Below are 18,117 nucleotides of genomic sequence, written 5' to 3' on the forward strand. Positions count from 1 at the left end.
CGCCGTCTCTGACATTCTTCATTGGAGAGGTGGGAGCGATTAATCTGCATGGGCTCTTCCACAGTTGGTGATGATGGTGTTGGTGGAAGAACAACTCTAGGCTTAGGGCGATCTGACCGCAACCTCTCCATACAGCGTTCTCTGTACCTCAGATCTAACTTATTGCATAAAGAAATTAGTTTATCCAACTTATCAGGTACGTCCTGAGTTGCGAGGTCATCTTTGATCTTTTCGGAGAGACCGCTCCAGAAAGCTGCAATGAGAGCCTCCTCGTTCCAGTTCAGTTCTGAGGAAAGGGTGCGAAACTGGATCACGTACTGACTGACCGTACGCGTGCCCTGACGCAGGCGCAGGATCTCCAATGAGGCGGCAGAAGTCCTGCCTGGTTCGTCGAAGATTCTTCGAAAGGTGGCCATGAATTCTGGATAGTTAGATAAGATGGGATCCATCCTCTCCCACAAAGGTGAAGCCCATTCCAACGCTTGCCCGGTAAGTAAAGAAATTATATAGGCTACTTTGGTTCGTGCTGATGGGAAGTTGGCCGACTGTAGTTCGAACTGGATTTCGCACTGGTTAAGAAACCCGCGGCATTGTTTTGGATTCCCATCAAATTTACTGGGAGGTGGCAAATGCAAACGTGGAAGTGGTACTGGTACAGGAGGAAGCAGGACCGGAGGTGCCAATGTGGGAGCAGCTGTAGATACTTGAGGTGCCGTCATGGCAACACAGAGAGAATCGAGATGTTCGGACATACTCTGCATGAACTGCACGATTTGAGATTGTGTGGCCTCCTGCTTACTTAAGCGAGACCAGATATCTGCAGTTGAATCCACTCCTGAGGCCTGATCACCCGTCGAATCCATTGGGCCAGTGCTTACTGTCACGGCTGGCAGGGTTTGAGGATCCGGCAGCTGAGATTTGCCCGAGGAGGTAGCAGGCTGTGCATGAACCAGATGAGGGGGCTGGATATAGTTCCTTCGCATGGGACACGGAGCAATGAAGAACGTAGGCGGGGTTTGAGAGTCAATGGAAAGTATTTATTATGTACAGGGCTGAGGTAGGGAACTGAGGCTGAAGCACAATGGTTAAAGACGTGGCTGGAGGTGAAGAACTGCGGACTGTGATTTGAAAGACGAGACTGTAGATGATGAACTGTGGAACTGTGGATGGTAGTTGAAAACGTGGCTGGAGACAAGGACTGTGGACTGTGGTTTGGAAAACGAGGCTTGAAGATAATAATCTGTAGGCTGTGGTCAGTGGTACAAAGGCGTGGCTGGTGAAGGAGATCTGTGGAGTGTGGCTTGAAAGACGAGGCAGAAGACCCGGGGCCGACTGTGCCCAAAGAGTCTTACTAGACCAGGTTTTCCAGGAGCGCTTCCACAGGCAGTAGCAGGCAAGAAACTGCAGGGCTGCAGCAGCAACAGAGAACCGACCAAGCAGGATCAGGAGGAACCAAGATACAGCAGGAATCCTGGGAGCACAGGCTAAAGCACCTACAACACGGTTGTAACTTGAAGCACTGGCGTCCCTGTCCTAAACCAGCCCCCTTTTATAGGGAGAGCATCCCCTGGATTGGCTGGAAGAAACAGGAACTATGCTTAAAACTTGGTCTCCAACATGGCGGCGCCCAGTAATGCAGACCTATTTGCAAAGCCACATTGCTCACTGCCCCTGGTCTCCAAGCAACGGTTCAGCAAGAGCGACCCGCTGTAGCGGCGTTCCGCCGCCACGAGCGGACCCCCTCACCTCCGCTACTGCTGCCCACGGATCCGGCGCAGCAGCCCACCTCCGCCGCTGCCCGCACAATGCCAAGGAAGCCAGCCCCGCGGCCCCAGCGTACCGGTAAGACTCCGGACGCTGACAATCCTGCTGTATAATTCCAGTGATCCTGCCGTATAATTCCAGTGGTACTGGCGTATAAATCTGGTGATCCTGCCGTATAATTCCAGTGAGCCTGCCTTATAATTGCAGTGATCCTGCCGTATAATTCCAGTGATCCTGACGTATAATTCCAGTGATCCTGCCGTATAATTCCAGTGGTACTGGCGTATAAGTCCAGTGATCCTGCTGTATAATTGCCGTGATCCTGCCATATAATTCCAGTGGTACTGACATATAAATCCAGTGATCCTGCCGTATAATTACAGTGGTACTGTCGTATAAATCCAGACCAGTGATACTGCCGTATATGTCCATTGATACTGCCGTATATGTCTAGCGGTACTGCCGTACATGTCCAGCGGTACTGCAGTATAATTCCAGTGATCCTGCCGTATAATTCCAGTGGTACTGGCGTATAAATCCAGTGATCCTGCCGTATAATTCCAGTGATCCTGCCGTATAATTCCAGAGATTCTGCCGTATAATTCCAGTGATCCTGCCGTATAATTCCAGTGGTACTGGTGTATAAGTCCAGTGATCCTGCCATATAATTACAGTGGTACTGGCGTATAAGTCCAGTCCAGTGATACTGCCGTATATGTCCAGTGATACTGCGTATAAATCCAGTGATCCTGCCATATAAATCCAGTGATCCTGCCGTATAATTCCAGTGATCCTGCCGTATAATTCCAGTAGTACTGGCGTATAAGGCCAGTGATCCTGCCGTATAATTCCAGTGATCCTGCCTTATAATTCCATATAAATCCATATAATTCCGTATATGTCCAGTCCAGTGGTGCTGCCATATAAGTTCAGTGGTGTTGTCCTGTACTGTATATTATTTATTCCAAATAAAGGGGTTATTAATATTTAATCCAAATAATTTTCACAGGGTTTGCCCTGTGTGGTGTAGAGGTAAGCTCTCCTGTACCGCATATTGGGAGTAATTCCAAGTTGATCGCAACAGGAAATTTTTTAGCAGTTGGTCAAAACCATGTGCACTGCAGGGGAGGCAGATATATCATGTGCAGAGAGAGTTAGATTTGGGTGGGTTATATTGTTTCTGTGCAGGGTAAATACTGGCTGCTTTATTTTTAACACTGCAATTTAGATTGCAGATTGAACTCACCACACCCAAATCTAACTCTCTCTGCACATGTTATATCTGCCCCCCCTGCAGTGCACATGGTTTTGCACAATTGCTAACAAAGTTCCTGCTGCGATCAACTCAGAATTACCCCCAATGTTATATAACTAAAATTTGGAGGATAAAATAGGGAAAGATCAAGAACCACTTCCTCCTAATGTGGAAGCTGCTGCCACTAGCCATGACATAGACGATGAAATCCCATCAACGTCGTCTGCTAAAGCCGATGCCCAATGTGATAGTAGAGGGCATGTAAAATCCAAAATGCCAAAGTTCAGTAAAAAGACCCAAAAAAGGAATTTAAATGGTCTGAGGAGAAACGTAAACTTGCCAATATGCCATTTACGACACGGAGTGGCAAGGAACAGCTAAGGCCCTGGCCTATGTTCATGACTAGTGGTTCAGCTTCACATGACGATGGAAGCCCTCATCCTCCCGCTAGAAAAATGATAAGAGTCAAGCTGGAAAAAGCACAGCAAAGAACTGTGCGTTCTAAGGGGGTAATTCCAAGTTGATCGCAGCAGGATTTTTGATAGCAATTGGGCAAAACCATGTGCACTGCAGGGGAGGCAGATATAACATGTGCAGAGAGAGTTAGATTTGGGTGGGGTGTGTTCAATCTGCAATCTAATTTGCAGTGTAAAAATAAAGCAGCCAGTATTTACCCTGCACAGAAACAATATAACCCACCCAAATCTAACTCTCTCTGCACATGTTATATCTGCCTCCCCTGCAGTGCACATGGTTTTGCCCAATTGCTATCAAAAATCCTGCTGCGATCAACTTGGAATTAACCCCTAAGATAGTATCACAAATCCCCAAGGAGAGTCCAAGTGTGTCGGCGGTTGCGATGCCTGACCATCCCAACACTGGACGGGAAGAGGTGGTGCCTTCCACCATTTGCACGCCCTCTGCAAGTGCTGGAAGTAGCACCCACAGTCCAGTTTCTGATATTCAAATTGAAGATGTCACTGTTGAAGTACACCAGGATGAGGATATGGGTTTTGCTGGCGCTGAGGAGGAAGTTGACGATGAGGATTCTGATGGTGATGTGGTTTGTTTAAATCAGGCACCGGGGGAAGACACCTGTTGTCCGTAGTATGAAAAAGCCAATTGTGATGCCTGGGCAAAATACAAAAAAAGCCATCTCTTCGGTGTGGAATTATTTCTCCACAAATCCGGACAACAGGTGTCAAGCCATGTGTTGCCTCTGTCAATCTGTAATAAGTAGAGGTAAGGACATTAACCACCTAGGAACATCCTCCCTTATACTTCATCTGCAGCGCATTCATCAGAAGTCAGTGTCAAGTTGTGAAACTTTGGGTAAGAGCGTAAGCAGTCCACTGACACCTAAATCCCTTCTTCCTCTTGTACCCAAGCTCCTGCAAGCCACACCACCAACTCCCTCAATGTCAACTTCCTCCTCAGTCAGGAACGTCAGTAGTCCTGCAGGCCATGTCACTGGCAAGACTGAGGAGTCCTCTCCTAACCGGGATTCCTCGAGAGGATCTTTGAGTGGTACGCCTGCTGTTGCTACCGCTGATGTTGTTGCTGCTGGGAGTCGATCGTCATCCCAGAGGGGAAGTCGGAAGACCACTTGTACTACTTCAACTAAGCAATTAACTGTCCAACAGTCCTTTGTGAGGAAGATGAAATATGACAGCAGTCATCCTAGTGCAAAGCGGATAACTGAGGCCTTGACAGCTATGTTGGTGTTAGACGTGCGTTCGGTATCCACCATTAGTTCAGTGGGACTTAGAGAACTGTTTGAGGTACTGTGTCCACGGTATCAAATCTCATCTAGGTTCCACTTCACTAGGCAGGCGATACAGAGAATGTACAGAGACGTCAGAAAAAGTTTCCTTAGTGTCCTTCAAAATGCAGTTGTACCCACTAATCACTTAACCACGGACATATGGACAAGTGGAACAGGGCAGACTAAGGACTATATGACTGTGACAGCCCACTGGTTAGATGTATGGCCTCCCGCAGCAACAACAGCAGCGGCACCAGCAGCAGCATCTCGCAAATGCCAACTCGTACCTAGGCAGGCTAGGCTATGTATCACCGCTTTCCATAAGAGGCACACCGCTGACAAACCTCCTATGGAAACTGAGGGACACCATTGCACAATGGCTTACCCCAATTAGACTCTCCTGGGGATTTGTGATATCGGACAACGCCACCAATATTGTGCGTGCATTACATCTGGGCAAATTCCAGCACGTCCCATGTTTTGCACATACAATTAATTTGGTGGTGCAGAATTTTTTGAAAAATGACATGGGCGTGCAGGAGATGCTGTTGGTGGCCCGAAAAATTGCAGGCCACTTTCGGCATTCAGCCACCGCATGCCGAAGACTGGCGCACCATTAAACACACCTGAACCTGTCCTGGCATCACCTGAAGCAAGAGGTGGTAACGAGGTGGAATTCAACACTCTATATGTTTCAGAGGATGGAGGAGCAGCAAAAGGCCATTCAACCCTATACATCCACCTACGATATAGGCAAAGGAGGGGGAATGCACCTGACTCAAGCACAGTGCAGAATTATTTCCGTTTTGTGCAAAGTTCTCCAACCCTTCGAACTTGCCACACGTGAAGTCAGTTCAGACACTGCCAGCTTGAGTCAGGTCATTCCCCTCGTCAGGCTTTTGCAGAAGCAACTGGAGAAAATGAAGGAGGAGCTAATACGGAGTGATTCCACAAAGTATGTGGTACTTGTGGAAGTAGCCCTTCATTTGCTTTGCCAAGATTCAAGGGTGGTCAATCTGTTGAAATCAGAGCACTACATTTTGGCCATCGTGCTCGATCCTAGGTTTAAAGCCTACGTTGTATCTCTCTTTCCAGCAGATACAAATCTGCAGAGGTTCAAAGACCTGCTGGTGAGAAAATTGTCAACTCAAGTGGAACGTGACCCGTCAACAGCTCCTCCTTCACTTTCTCCCGCAACTGGGACTGCGAGGAAGAGGATAAGATTTCCTAACCCACCCGATGGCAGTGATGCAGGTCATTCAGGAGCGAATGCAGGGCCGTCTTAACAGCAGTGTGGGCCCCTGGGCACAACAATGCACTGGGGATCCTACCTATCCTCCAGCGGTAGGGGTTGGGGGTGCTATCAGCGGCAGCTTTGATGTCCCGTGGGCGGCAGGGGGTGTTCTATCTGTCGCTCAGCATGTACTGTAGGACCTGGAGCAGTGATTTCTGTTAATTAATCCTTTACTGCACAGATGGGTCAGAAGTGAGAACACTAAACTGTAGAAGGTGGAATTGGGCTGAATGAAGGGGCCCTGGTACATAACTTCCAGGATGGTAGGGGGTTCTTAATGTGCAGGGGAGGGATGGATAGTGGAGTTGGCTTAATATTCATCATTTTCCGCTGGGAGGACAGCTTGCTTGACTGCAGATATCTCCAGTACCTGGAAATAGATTTCTTAGCTTTCAATGGGATAAAAACACTAGAGAGTCTCACCTTTCCGGAGGTTCTGGGGACGTGGGGATCAGAGTTCAGGAGCCAGAACAATCCACCAACGAAAATATAAAACTGTATACCAGGCGTGTGGAGCTGGAGCAGGGACCAGCTGCTGGAAGGCAGATATCTCTGGTTCTGGGCATAGTAGAGACAAGCTGCCAGTGTTCCCCAAAAGGGAAGAGTCCCAGCTTTTGGAGTATACCATCAGAAAAACTGTAAGTCAAACAGAATCTGAGATATCTGGCTGGGTAGAGCAATTAACAGGCTTGGATGGAGACCACTGCTTTGAAGTCGGATATCTCTGGTTCCCCTGGCCCGATTTTCAAAAATCTGGTACCCCTGGAAAGAGGGGACCCTCAGCTATCAGCCTAGGGCCCTTATAGTCCTGGGGCCCTTGGGCAAGAGCCCATTGAGCCCATACGGAAAGACGGCCCTGAGCGAATGCTGACATCTGGTCCGGACTGAAGGACCTGCCAACGATTACTGACATGTCTACTGTCACTGCATATGATTCTGTCACCACTGAAAGAATCGTGGAGGATTATATGAGTGACAGCATCCAAGTAGGCATGTCAGACAGTCTGTATGTATACTGGCAGGAAAAAGAGGCAATTTGGATGCCCTTGCACAAACTGGCTTTATTTTAGCTAAGTTGCCCCCCCCTCCAGTGTGTACTCCAAAAGAGTGTTTAGTGCAGCTGGTAACCTTGTCAGCGATCGGCGTAGGAGGTTACTTCCACAAAATGTGGAGAATGTGGAGAAGATGATGTTCATCAAAATGAATTCTAATTTCCTCCGGGAAGACCTTGACCAGCAATTGCCTCCAGAAAGTACACAGGGACCTGTGATGGTGGATTTCAGTTGGGACCAATTAATACTCTGCGAGGAGGAGGATTTACACAGTGAAAGGGGTGAGCAATCGGAGGATGAGGTCGACACCTTGCCTATGTAGAGCCAGTTTGTGCAAGGAGAGATTGATTGCTTCTTTTTTGGTGGGGTACCAAACAAACCAGTCATTTCAGTCACAGTCATGTGGCAGACCCTGTCACTGAAATGATTGGTTTGTTAAAGTGTGCATGTCCCGTTTATACAACATAAGGGTGGGTGGGAGGGCCCAAGGACAATTCCATCTTGTATCTCTTTTTCTTCTTTGCATCATGTGCTGTTTGGGGCCTAGTTTTTTTAAGTGCCATCCTGTCTGCCACTGCAGTGCCACTCCTAGATGGGTCAAGTGTTTGTGCCGCACACTTGTGTCGCTTAGTCATACAGACACCTTGGTGCAACCTTTTGTCATACAAACAATATTGTGAGGTGTGAGGTGTTCAGAATAGACTGGAAATGAGTGCAAATGAATGTTATTGAGGTTAATAATACCATAGGATCAAAATTACCCCCCAATTCTGTGATTTTAGCTGTTTTTATGTTTTTTTCAAAAATCATCTAGATCCAAAACCAAAACACGAAAGGGTAGTTTTGGTAAAACCAACCCAAAACCAAAACACGAGCGGGGAATTAGAACCAAAGCCAAAATACAAAACACGAAAAGTGCCCGCCGCACATCTCTACTCATTATTCCAGGTCACAAACCTAATTGACGTTTTAACATGGTAAGTCAACAATCACTTAGCTCCCTTGTTAATCCACTCCCACCCGCTCTATTTTACAGAAGAGCAGAGGGAGCATTCAATAAATCAATCAATCAATCAATCAATCAATCAATCAATCAATCAATCCATAACTAGTAGCATGTACTGGCATAATACAATAAAGCATATTGTAACACAGATAGATCACAGGAGAAATGCAGTATGAAGAACCTTCGTAAAATACCATTATATGGTACTACCATTACCATTATAATTAGGTAACTGCATAACCAAAAAGGTGTTGTGAAAAAAACAAAAACCTGTCTGCTGCGATATCAGGGGGTAACTGCGGGATACTGTGCAGTTACTTTGTAGGGACAGCAAACATCTGAATAACACAAGCATTACAGAAAACAAACCAAAACTTGTGGTAGATATCAATCATTAACAATTACAAGAATGGGTAACTAACTTAAAAGGAGGAAAGCACCCCCAATCAGCTCACATAATCCATTGAGAAACTGGAGAGGATGGAGGAGAGTCCAAGAAGGTTTTCGCTGTGGAGTCAAAGTAATAAAGCTTGCCACTGTGGGAAATTCAAAGCTTCACAGGATAAAGGAGGGCAAATGCTTGCTTGGAAGAGGGAGATGTGCACTGCCACTCCCATCTCTTCATTGCGAATAAGCAAAAAAAGTCTTCAAAAAGGAGTTTGTAGCCATTGTCAGAGAGGCCGGATGTGTGTGGTAAGCTACCAGGATGTCCACATTGGGGCTGATTCATAGGTGGACACTATAGTTACAGCCGATGCGTCTTTGTGGTAAAAAATGCTGCTGTGGTAAAAAAATGCAAAAGCCACAGGAGGCAACTTGTGATAAAAGATGTCCACTGCAGGCTTTTGTGATAAAAAAAACGTTGGAGATTGGCGTAAAAACATCGGGTTTACGTAAATCTCTGAATGAGGCACATTGTCAGCATAATTGAGAATCTGAGTTTTTACGCAGTCTGTGCTTTTCAGAAGATTGCTCAAGTTCCATTTGGTGATCACGTTCTACCACCAGAGGCTGCTAAAGCAAGGCAGTCAAGTTCTTTAGGAAGCCAGTGGGAGACAAAATCGTCAATTTCCCACGGTGTCACCATTTCAGGGAAGCCAGTAAGGTACAGGTTGTTTCTCTTGTTATCAAAGTCAAGGCCAGGTTATCTGCAGGGAATGGTGGCCCCTTTCTACAGTGCGGCCAGCAATACCATAGAGGCGCTGGAGTAGGAACAGGATGGGTTAGGGGTGTCAGTAGACAACCCAGGAATTGGCAGGACAGTTCTGAAAGGTACTAAGCAGTGGCAGAATAGGTAGTTGGAGGAGCCTGGATCCACAATAACACACGTGGAAAGAAGAGGACTGCTGTCATCAATGTTTGTGCCTGGAGGTACTCTGCCTAATAAACAAAAGGTCTGCACTGATGAGCTAGCTACTGGCCTTGGGGATGGACGCAAGACAAGTACCTTGTGCAGAGCCTAAGTCAGCGGCTTGGGATGAGCAGTGAGCGGAGCCTTGGTGAAGCTGTGGATGCCTGGCTGCGCTTCCATAATAGTGACCACGGATTTAGCGGCAAAGGGAGCCATGGCTGGAACCTACCTTGCATGAGCTTATCCTCTTTGCGGTCCTAATGACTTGCAGAATGTGGGGTCTGGCAATCGAGCAGTGACAGGCATGACTGGACTGGTATCAGGAATCGGCGTTCTGCATCATCTCACTTACCAGCGCGCTGGTGTGCAGGCCTCCGGAGGTCATGGCCCCAGTCGCTGCTGCATGAGTGCACTGCCCGCAAGTGCCATAACTGATGTCGCTGAGTACCTCTGAACTACATCCAGTGTGTGCCCCGCTGTGTGCCAGCGGTTGTCTGGTATGGGCGCCGCCATCACACCTGCGCTCAGCTGATCCGGACACCCAATCCAGTGGGGTGTGTTCTCACAGAGATTCAACATCCAATCATCACAGAGCAAGGGGTATAAGTTCCAGTTCCTGGCTCAGTCTCATCGCCTCGGACGAGTCACACAATCGGTGTACTAGTGCTCCTGGTTCCCGTGTTCCTGTGTCCAAGTGGATTCCCTGTTGTGCTTTTCATCGTTCCAGTCTTCAGTTTTCATTCTTCCTGCCTGCTTCAGACTCCAGCCACAAGGCGGGATTTACTAAAGGGAAAATGCGGTAAAACCCCTGTTTTACCGCATTTTCATATGTACTAACCCCCGACCACCGCGTTTTCACCCCACAGGGTATCAGCATCTTTTTATGGCGATACCCTATAGAAACCTATGGGACTCTTACGACCGCCGCCGGATCCCACCGCTGCCCCGCTCATGATGACCCCCCCTTCCCCCCGGCATACCTGAGAGGCTGCTGGTGCGGTCCCCCTCCTCCTTCTCCCCCGCAGCACAGCCTTGTCTCCTTACGGCTGCAGGGAGGAGGAGGAGGAGCCCGGGACTCCCTGCGCACGTCACCTCCCGGGTCTGGGAGGTGACGGAGACCTCCGCTGACCCCCGCAGGCCACCGCAGACATCATCGCGGGGGGCCTCCTATACCGCATTGCGATACTAATCGCATATGTTAGTGCATATGCGATTAGTATCGCTGCGGTAGTTGGCGAGGGGCGGCAATGTCTTATAGTACATCCCGCCCACAGTCTACTATATCCATCTGCAGTAAGAGACTTTCCTCAGGTGTTACTCTTTGCGAAACCTGTGCACCTAAAATGCAGCATTCCAGCCTGTGCATTGTATCCAGCATTTAATACGCTTGCTGAGTTAGGACTGTCTCCTGCCTCGGCCTTGCTTGGCTAAAGAACTTTCATGTTATAGTGACTGTGTGCTTTTTACAAATTACCGGAGTTCTGTTTTCTTCAGCCATAATTACCAGTACCGTTTGCATCCAGTTTTCAAGTTATCGTCATTACCTATTTCTGTTACCAGTGACTTTTGAGTTTCTGTTATTATTGGCTTCCAAGTTATCATCCATTGCATTTCATCCCATGTTATTCAACTACTCTGTGACATAATAATCAGCGCATATGCGCAGGACTTTTATTCAGCCTTCTCTTTTTATACACCACACCAGCACTGACCCACTAGTGCCCCCTCCGGGGACAGACAAAACCAGAGACCTGACAACTGGCCCTCCATAAGTTCTGGTAAAAGCCAGTAGGGCCAATGGACTGATCTGGCCAAATGAAAGCATGCCAGCTATCTGCTCAGCTGGCATGCATAGATGGTATGTGCCATGAGGGCACACCCCGTGGATCATGGCATGTCCCAATGACACTTGGCCATGATCCCCATGATACATGCCTTTTCTGTATGTGCAAGTGTATGTAATGAATGCAGGGGACATATTTTTGCCCCAATCCGACCACCTACTGAAAGTCTGGATGCCTTTCTTGAAAACATATGGGTGAAATTTAATAGCCTGTGAGTTGCAGGCTGTGCAGGACTTTGTGCGAGTCTGTCCGGACTTTTAAAGCAGCAATAATTTACACGGCAAAACCAAGCAGCAATAATTTACACGGCAAAACCAACCTGGTATATATACAATGTTTATATGTGCCAAACTAAGTAAATGCTTTTGGGCTCATTTACAGTGGAACGTAAGTCAATTTTATTATGACACCAGAGGTTCTCAAGGCACTCCAACAGTCCAAGTTTTAAGTTTATGTGTGCTTGGCCACAGGTGACTTAATTAGCACCTCAGATTTAACCATCTGTGCTGAGCCCTGGATATACCTAAAACTTGGACCGTTGCGGTGACTTGAGGACCGCGTTTGAGAACCTCTGTACTACGCTGTACGCAGAGTTGTTGCAGTCACAATCTCCATGAAACATTTTTTCAGTGTTGGCAAATTTATAGTTCTTAAAGTGCCAGTGTTGTTAATGTACTTTAGGCATGCCAGGGTTTGCTGGGAGCAGTTGATCATCAGCTAAAAAAGACAAACCTAACTACTTGAAATTAATCACTTTTAAAATGAGGATGTATTTCTTCTAGATGGAGACCCACAGTGTCAGTGTCTTTTCTCTCTGCTGTGCAGGCGTTAACTTTCTGATTACATAATCCCCGGAAAGGTGGGCACACAGCTGGAACAAGGGGTTGGGTACAGGATACCAACAGTCAGGATGCCGGCAGTCAGAATACAAACAGCATCCAAACACATTTTAGTAAGTCTGCTAACTCTTCTGCTTTCACTAACCCTGCCCTCCCACAGCCTAAGCCGAACCCTCCCATCCTGCAGCCGAACCCTCCCCTCTCACAGCCTAACCCTAACCTCCTTCCCCTGCAGCCTAACCATCCCCCTCATACTTACGTCTGGGATGCTTACGGTCAGGATTCTAGCGTCAGGATTCTGGGGGTCATTCCGAGTTGATCGCTCGCTAGCTAGTTTTAGCAGCCATGCAAACGCTATGCCGTCGCCCTCTGGGGAGTGTATTTTAGCTTAGCAGAAGTGCGAACGCTTGTGCAGCCGAGCTGTACAAAAACAGTTGGTGCAGTTTCAGAGTAGCTCTGAACCTACTCAGCGCTTGCGATCACTTCAGCCTATTCGTGTCCGGATTTGACATCATACACCCGCTCAGCGAACGCCCAGCCACGCCTGCGGTTTTTTTAGACACGCCTGCGTTTTTGCAAACACTCCCTGAAAATGGTCAGTTGACACCCAGAGATGCCCCCTTCCTGTCAATCTTCTTATAGCCGTCAGTGCGAAGAAAAACTTCGCTAGAACCTGTGCACAACCACAACGGGCTTTGTACCTGTACGACGCGCGTGCGCATTGCGGCCCATACGCATGCGCAGAAATTCTGCTTTTTCACCTGAACGCTGCGCTGCGAAAATCTGCAGCGAGCGATCAACTCGGAATGACACCCTCTGAGCGGTGTTGGGATACCAACAAGTCTTTTCTGGGTGCAGGATGCGTGGGGCCCCTGTGCACCACATACCCTGCATGTACTATAGATACGACAATGCCTGTGTGGGTTTTATTTTATAAGTGTGGAATCTGTTAAAGTCCAGCTGTGTCTAGTAAGAGGCATCATAATCATCTATTACCCAGTTGGATGATATGCCTGTCAATAAAAATGTACTTTCTGTTTTGGGAATCACACATCAATGAACCTGGGGGGTAATTCAGACCTGATCACTAGGTTGCGTTTTCGTACAGCGGGCAATCAGGTCTAAACTGCGCATGCGTATGCACCGCAATGTGCAGGCGCGTCGCACGGGTACAAAGCAGATGGGTTTGTGCAAAGGATCCATTCGCACAGGCGTTCGCAAGGAGATTGACAGGAAGAAGGCGGATGTGGGTGGCAACTAACCGTCTTCTGGGAGTGTTTGGAAAAACGCAGGCGTGTCCAAGCATTTGCAGGGAGGGTTCCTGATGTCAATTCCGGTCCCGGACAAGCTGAAATGATCACAGCGGCTGAGTAAGTCCTAGGCTGCGCAGAGACTGCACAAGATCAGTTTGTACAGCTCTGCTCAGCGGCGTTTTAAGAGAGGAGGAGGCCCGGGTGCAGCCTCCTCCGTTCGGGTCCCCTCCTCTCTGCTGGCAGCGCTGAGAGTCTGAGAACTAGAGCGCTCAGGCTCTACTGCGGATGCGCAGATCTCCGGGAAAATGGCGCGGTGGCCATTTTCACTGAGATTTCTCTACTGCGCATGCGCAGAACTCCGTGAAAATGGCCGCTGGGCCATTTTCATGGAGTTTTAACACCGCCGTGGACGTCGCCGCGGGACTCCGGAAGGGTGAGTATTCAGAAAATGGGTGCAGCGTGTGCGGTGGGGGCCCCCTCTGGACTCAGGGGTCCGTGTGCACCGCACACACTGCACCCATTATAGAAACGCCAGTGGCTCTGCTACACATGCGTTCGCACACTTGCACAGCTAAAATACACTGCTCCTGTAGGCAGCGACTATCTGTTCGCAGCAGTGCAAAAATCGCCAGCTAGCGATCAGGTCTGAATTAGGCCCCTAGTCTTTTTTGGTGGGCTTACCAGGAGTTAAAAAAAACATACTCGCCTAAAACATTGGTGTTGCACCATTATTCTATTATATTCTGAAGCGTGGTTTCTCTGCGGTTTAGCGTTAATAAATGCCTGCTTGCAAAACCACCAGAAAACCACTGTAAAACCAAACCCTATGCTTAGTAAATTTAGCTCACAGTGTCACCAATCCGGCCTTTTTTAGCATAATATCTGTACTCTGGGCCTAATTCAGACCTGATCGTAGATGTGCTAAATTTAGGCAGGGAGCTACTCATCGCTTCCTGGGTCGCAGCGGCTGCGTGTGATGTCACGCAGCCGCCGCGGCCTGCCCCCGCGCAGTCCAAGCATGCCTGCGTTGCCTGGACCGCGCCCCCAAAAGGGCAGCTAAACTCCGCCAGTCCGCCCAATCCCGCCTCTGCCTGTCAATCAAGCAGAGGCGATCGCTGGGCTGAAATGGCCATCGGCTCTCTTGCATGCACATGCGCACTGCGGCACATGCGCAGTTCAGACCTGATCGCCCGCTGTGCAAAAATGCACAGCAGCGATCAGGTCTGAATTAGCCCCTCTGTCCACTTGATTTTGCTCTTCCAGTTTAGGCTATGAAAGCTAGGACTATAATCTATAATCACTGGGTGGGGGAGCACAACATTTTATTACTTATCTAAAAAGGTGTATTTAAGTTCGGGTGCACATATGGCAAATCACTGGTCAAATAACAATAATAGAAATAATAATAACAAAATTTCTCTTACGTCCTAGAGGATGCTGGGGACTCCAAACGGACCATGGGGTATAGACGGGACCCGCAGGAGACATGGGCACACTATAAGACTTTGAATGGGTGTGAACTGGCTCCTCCCTCTATGCCCCTCCTTCAGACCTCAGTTAGATTCTGTGCCCAGAGAGACTGGACACTAACAGGGGAGCTCTCCTGAGTTTCTCTGAAAAAGACTTTATGTTAGGTTTTTTATTTTCAGGGAGACCTGCTGGCTACAGGCTCCCTGCATCGTGGGAGTGATGGGAGTGAAGCAGACCTACTTCTTCTTAGTTAAGGGCTCTGCTTCTTAGGCTACTGGACACCATTAGCTCCAGAGGGTTCGATCACTTGGTGCGGCTAGCTGCTTGTTCCCGGAGCCGCGCCGTCAACCCCCTCACAGAAGCCGGAAGAAAGAAGCCGGGTGAGTATACAGAAGCAAGAAGACTTCAGTGACGACAGAAGACTTCAGTAACGGAGGTACAGCGCAGCGGTCGCGCTGCGCTCCATGCTCCCCCACACACACCAACGGTACTCGCAGGGTGCAGGGTGCAGGGGGGGCGCCCTGGGCAGCAAGTTACTGAAGTTTTACACTGGCAAAAAGTTTGTTATTAGTGCCTAGGCACTACATATAGGACCCCCACCAGTATAAATTATTTGAATTTAAGCGGGACTGCAGTGCGCCGGGTGGGGGCGTGGCTTAGCCCACACAGTTTACCAGCGCCATTTTCTCTCTTCACAGAGCATGCAGAGACGCTGGCACGGACCTCCAATCTCCTAACAAGTACTAGGAGCAAAACGGGGCGGGGGGGGGGGGGGGGGGCGGGGGGCACAGCCAATTGGTGCTAGATATATATATATAAAACAGCGCAGTGATCATATATTATTTTTCTGGTAGTATATGGGCGCTGGGGTGTGAGCTGGTATACTCCCTCTGTATTCTCTCTAACAGGCTTCCCTGTGGGTCTGTCCCCTATTGCCAGTGTGAGTGGGTGTGTGTCGGTACAGTGTGTCGACATGTCTGAAGCGGAGTGCTCCTCCCCGAGGAAGTTACTGGGGGCGCAGAGAAGGATTTGGGAGTGACTCTGTCGGCACCGCCGACTGCTGATTGGGTGAATATGTTGAGTACATTGAATGCAAATGTGGCGTTATTGTCTAAGAGGCTGGATAAATCTGATTCTCAGACACAAACGTGGAGAAAATCCATGGAGGACGCTTTGTCTCAGGTACAGGCCCCCTCAGGGTCACAAAAATGTTAATTTACCCAGATGGCAGATACGGATACCGACACGGACTCTGATTCCAGTGTCGACTTCAGTGAGGCCAGTATACATCCGAAATTGGTTAAGAGTATTCAGTACATGATTGTGGCTATTAAAGATGTTTTACATATTTCTGAAGTGCCTGCTGTTCCAGATACGAGGGTTTGTTTGTATAAGGGAAAAAAGCCTGAGGTGACGTTTCCCCCCTCTCATGAACTGAACGCTCTTTGTGAAAAAGCTTGGGAATCGCCTGATAAAAGATGGCAGATTCCAAAGAGAATTTTTATGGCCTCTGACGACAGGGAAAAGTGGGAGTCATCTCCCAATGTGGACAAGGCTCTGTCCCAGCTGTCCAAGAAAGTGGCGCTTCCGTCTCCTGACACTGCTGCCCTCAAGGATCCTGCGTAAGCAGGAAACGACATTAGAGGCCATTTATGTCACTACGGGTGCACTCCTCAGACCTACCGTGGCGCCAGCATGGGTGAGTAGTGCTATTGCTAAGTGGGCTGATAATTTGGCATCAACATTGGATACCCTAGATAGGGATAACATTCTTTTAACTCTCGGTTATATCAGGGACGCTGCAGCTTACTTAAAGGATGCGGTGAGGGATATTGGCCTCTTGGGATCAAGGGCCAATGCCATGGCAGTCTCGGCAAGGAGAGCGCTGTGGATTCATCAATGGAATGCTGATACCGACTCCAAGAAAGCTATGGAAGCTCTCCCTTATAAAGGTAGTGTCTTGTTTGGTGACGGCCTCGCGGACCTGGTGTCTACCGCTACAGTGGATAAGTCATCCTTTCTTCCTTATGTTCCCGCACAACAGAAAAAGGCACCCCATTATCAGTTGCAGTCCTTTCGCCCTAATAAATACAAAAAAGGAAGGGGCTCGTCCTTCCTTGCTTCAAAAGGTAGAGGAAGGGGAAAAAGGTCGCCTGCTGTGTCTGGCGCCCAGGACCAAAAGTCCTCCCCGGCCTCTGCCAAGTCCACCGCATGACACTGGGGCTCCCCTACGGGAGTCCGTACCGGTGGGGGCCTGTCTCCGAATCTTCAGTCAGGTCTGGTTTCAATCGGGCCTAGATCCTTGGGTCTTAGACATAGTGTCCCAAGGGTACAAACTGGAGTTTCAGGAGGTGCCCCCCCACCGATTTTTCAAATCAGCCTTGCCAGTTTCTATCCCAGAAAGGGAAGTAGTGAGTGCTGCGATACAGAAGCTGTGTCAACAGAGTGTCATTGTCCCGGTACCCTCGTCCCAACGGGGAGAAGGGTTTTATTCAAGCCTCTTTGTCGTGCCAAAGCCGGACGGCTCGGTCAGACCGATCCTGAACCTAAAATCCCTTAATCCGTATTTAAACACCTTCAAGTTCAAGATGGAATCTCTTCGAGCAGTGATCTCCAGTCTAGAAGGGGGGGATTTTATGGCGTCAGTCGACATAAAAGATGCCTACTTACACGTCCTGATCTATCATCCACATCAAGCGTTCCTGAGATTTGCGGTGCAGGATTATCATTTCCAATTTCAGACGTTGCCATTTGGGCTTTCCACGGCCCCGAGGGTCTTCACCAAAGTCATGGCGGAGATGATGGTACTCCTACGCAAGCAAGGTGTCACAATTATCCCGTACTTGGACGATCTCCTGATAAAGGCAAGATCAAGGCAGCAGTTGCTAAGAAATGTGGAACTCTCCCTGACAGTTCTGCAACATCATGGTTGGATTCTAAATTTGCCAAAGTCTCAGTTGATTCCGACAACTCAGCTGCCTTTCTTGGGCATGATCCTGGACACGGAACTGCAGAGAGTGTTTCTTCCAGCGGAAAAAGCTTTGGAAATCCAATGCATGGTCAAGGAGATTCTGAAACCGGCAAGAGTGTCGATTCATCAATACACTCGAGTGCTAGGGAAGATGGTTGGTTTCATGCCCGGGTGTTTCAGTGGGACCTACTGAACAAATGGTCCGGGTCTCACCTGCACATGCACCGGAAAATAAGTCTATCTTCCAGGACCA

The sequence above is a fragment of the Pseudophryne corroboree genome, chromosome 6 (assembly GCF_028390025.1).
Source record: "Pseudophryne corroboree isolate aPseCor3 chromosome 6, aPseCor3.hap2, whole genome shotgun sequence".
NCBI lineage: Eukaryota > Metazoa > Chordata > Amphibia > Anura > Myobatrachidae > Pseudophryne > Pseudophryne corroboree.